This window comes from Centruroides sculpturatus, unplaced genomic scaffold, assembly GCF_000671375.1.
Source record: "Centruroides sculpturatus isolate CEXI.00-Female unplaced genomic scaffold, Cexi_2.0 scaffold682, whole genome shotgun sequence".
Classification (NCBI taxonomy): Eukaryota; Metazoa; Arthropoda; class Arachnida; order Scorpiones; family Buthidae; genus Centruroides; species Centruroides sculpturatus.
The window spans coordinates 382,748-387,271 of record NW_019384880.1 but is presented as its reverse complement, the minus strand read 5'-3'; positions in this window follow the sequence as shown (position 1 = coordinate 387,271).

The window sequence follows — 4,524 nt, the reverse complement described above, 5'->3', positions numbered from 1 at the left end:
AGTATATGTAAATAAACTTGTGTGATTGATTTCAATACTTACCTTTTTTTTGACATAAAAATGGAAAAACTATTATAGTAAGTTGCATAATGATTTGTCATTCTTTATTCTTCTGTATATAGCCAAACCCCATTATTATGTTATTGGTTTATGGAAATTCCACATTAATATGAAGTAAATTTTTGGTTCCATAGGCATTTCAATGATAATGATGATCACTATTTTGGTTAATATGTAATATGAAGCATATAGTCCATGAATTCAATGACAAAGTACACTGCTTTTAGCTTTTCCAAAGTCTCGCATACATCACCACCAGAGGTGTGTTTTTCGACTTTAACATAGCCACAATACTTATGATGTTAATGTTATTTTTATTGTCAATGCAGTATATGCCAACCTGAAAAATAACACACTTATAAGTTAGTTGGCACTTGGTGACAATGCTGAACAATTAGTTAAGACAGTTACATGCACATTGGAAACTGGAAATTAATAAATAGGATTGTGAGATTTCAATTAAAAATTTGTAGTTTTACAAAATAGTTCTTATTTTTAATTGCTTTAATAATGGAACAAACAAGACAAGTGAATTAGAATATTAAATACAGTAATTAGTTTGTAACTTTAAAATTAAAAATGAGCCATTTTCATTCAAATCCAAGCAAATAAATTATCTTTAAATTTGTGTTTGGACCAACACAATTTTATTTATTTTTAAACATCCAAACAAAATAAAACAAACTGAAAAATAACTGTGAGAAAATTTGTCCTTGGTCATTTGATGGTATGACGATTAATTTTTTTGTAAAATTTGATTAATACAAACTTTGTTAATATAAAGTACAAATATTTAAGTTCCTTCAATTTTGTATTTATNAAACATCCAAACAAAATAAAACAAACTGAAAAATAACTGTGAGAAAATTTGTCCTTGGTCATTTGATGGTATGACGATTAATTTTTTTGTAAAATTTGATTAATACATATCTCAAATCAAATTTAAGACAACTTTTACTTTCAAGCCAAAATAAATTTGAAATTTTATTATTTTAGATACTGTATTAGTACTTCAGCATTCAGTAAACAACTGCCTACTGTTATTATTTTTAAAAAGGCATTTGATGTATACCTTAGGTAAATTCTATTTCCATACAATTAATTTTTATTTATAAATATTTGTCTATTAGGTATTCTTTGAGCANGAACGGAGTCGTGGAACGGATTAAGTTCGTTAACCGGGGTTCCACTGTACAAAGTTCTTTTCAACTGGAGTATGGTGTGATTTTCTATTTCAAGGTGACCTCACAGCTTAAAGGTTACATTTCTCTTTTTATCTTGACGAAGTTTAGTGAAAAATATTGATATTCTTGTCAATGAATGTCAGACTTTTTCCTCCTCATTTTTCTCATCTAAATTCTTTAGTATTGGTATTTTTAAAAATATCAGTAAAATTACAGTATTCGATTCAAATATAAACACCTTATCACAGAGTAGGTATATTATACCACTTCTATCTGATTTTCAATCACGCAATTAAAATAATGAAAAGAAATTTATCGTCATATAAAATAGCGGTTCCTAACTTTTTTGACCAATTAGCAGCCCATTTTACTGAGTTATTTTTTACATTTTCGATGTCATTTCGTGAAGTAAAGTTCAAAACACACATACGCCATTTAAATTCAAAACTTATATATATTGAAAGTAAACGTATGTACAGCTACAAAGGTTCACAAAACGTCAGATGTTAACAAAGTTCAACACATTTATCCACTACAACAGGTCCGTCGAAAAGACACCTTGCGACGAACTAACTCTACAGTCATTTACAGCCCAACGAGACGAAACAATCTTCGGGGCCAGCTTAGGCGAACTAGAGTCAAGCGTGAGTTCCCTTCATGCGTCCAAGGCGAACTCAGACAAACATGAGTTCCATAGATGTATCCTAGGCGAACTAAATTTCCCGCCACAACTCAATCCTTTTATATGGATTGAAACCAAATTGGATTCCACCAATCAGCGCTTAGCAGCGCTACAAGACGTCCGCCGATGGTCCGATGTCTCTCAACCAATCAGCGGTCGAGTCATCAAAAGTGGTCCGATTGCCGTTTCTATGGCGACAACCGTCGTTCGTCGAAAGAATGGAGAAGCGCGGGAAATCGTGTGACGGACGATTCCATCCCGACATGTGAGTTCTTCAAACAATGGAGCCTTAATCAATTATACAACACTGTACAATTTCATGTAGTGGCCAAGCGGTCTTCGTTTCCTGAACACTTGGCGTTCGGTCGTGGATTAGCGCCTGGATAGGGCGTGCTTGTTTGTTTGTTTAGTTATGGCAACGCAGCATTTGGGCGATCTGCCTAGGGGGATGCCTTCCGGGAGGTCTTTCTAAGGAAACCTGGCCCCTATTTAGGCGTTACAGACATGGAGAAAAACCAGAAAACTCCATGTGGCCAGCACGCCCTAGCGGTGCTGGCCACATGGAGTTTTCTAAACTATTTTTAAACATACAAATATTGTTTTCTCTTAAATACAATCGATCTACATTATTTTAAAATTAATTTTAGTTTATTTTTTACAGTTTAAAGTTTTATTTATAATTTTTAAGTACTGTATTATTATTTATTATTTAGTTTAGAAGTAAGTTCCAGCTTCTTGCTTATTTTTAATATAAAAATTTTTAAAAAATTAAAGTTACAATATTAAAAATTAATTTTACTCTTCATTACTTTTCCGGCTTTGTTATACTGTATATAACAGAGAGAAAGTATGGCAATCGGTTAAAAACGAACCCCTAGATTTTTATATTTTTGAGTTCAGGGGATTTTGAAACGTCGAGAAATACAAAAAAATTCGGGGATTTGTTCTGTCTGTATGGATGTTAATGTATGTGAGTGGGGGGCCAATTTTTTTTATTCAAAACTTTTCCCCTAGAAGCAGTTAATAGATGACCCGATTATAAATCACTATAAAAAAATTTGTAATGATAAAACGAAGATGATATGTACAGTACAATTAAAGTAAAATTTACGAGCAAAATCGTGTGTCATATCTCGAGAAGGGTAGGACTTAATGAAGATTTTATTTGTTAGTAACATCTATACTTTTTCATAAAACTCGTGCCTACAATCAAAATTAAGCTATTTGCTATTTTATAGTAATTAAAAATGTAGAAAGTTTTTAGAACAAAATCTGTTAATAGATGGCGCCACACGTTTTTATTTAGTTTGCTTAATAATATAAAAGGTATTTTTTAAATAAAAACTCAATAGCCGGGAAACTTGCGCAACTCGTTGAAGGAGTTTTTTTTTATAATTGTGATGGGAAAAGGCTGAAGAGGAGTGCGCTTGACATATCCGCAGGACACCATACCTATGTAAAATTTCTGATATTCCTGAGTGATCTATTATAATAAAACTTTTCCTACGATTAAAAAAAAAATATTGTAGCTGATGTAGATTATCTTTGAACTACATGAAAATGTTAATGAGTCCAAAATTTCTACCTGATTGTTATTATTTCTAGCACAGAAAAGAGGTTTCCATTTGGATAACATTTCTTCAATCAAATAAAATTGGTGACTTTGCGGCTGCTGCAAACTCCAATTGTTGCTTTTAAGGGATGGGATGAAAGTACAGTATTCATTTATGTTCTTGTGGAATGGAACATTGTACGCAATGAGCGTAGCACATTAAAAATTTCTTTTTTGAGTTTTGGGAATAGGATTTTCAGAAATTTTATGGATATATTTTATGGATGATTTTTTATTTAATAATTCGAAAGATTATTTTTGATAATAGCAGGTGAAACGGAATGATTCCTTGTTCTTATATTAGTCATAGTTTTTCAAGAAGTTTATTAAATCTACTAACTACTGGACGTTTTATTTGTGATTCTACCAATATTATTATTTCATTTGCTATGCACCTTTCTTGTGCGGAATTACTGTTAATACATCTGACAACACTTGTAACATTGTGAGTGTTATTTTTGTTTTTGAATGTTGTTATCGGTTATATGAAACAATTATTCAACTGCAAATTTTTACTTTAAGAATAAAGCATAGTCTATAGAATATTATACTAAATCAATAGTAGAGTTACCAGATGTTCCCGATTTTCGGAAACTGTTTCCGGTTTTGTCTGCTTTTAATGTTTGCTTGTAGAATCAATCTTTGAATAGAGCAATTTTATTAACACGTCAATATAATATCATCAATTTATATATCAATAAATAAATAAATTTTAAAACAATAACCAAAATTTAGTCAGTCATTTTTTACTGATTCTGAAATCGGATCGGTGTAAATGTCATGGTCATACCAATAGACTCAGGTTTAATCGCATAGTGATCAGGTCATCGTTATCGGCATGAAAGACTGTGCGAATTTTTATTTATGAAATGCAACTACAAAAAACTGGAAATTAATAAATTATTAATTTTTTAAAGTGTTTTAAACTATTTGTGAATTTAATTTAAAAAGTTATTCTTTATTAGATAACAATATTAATTTTAATT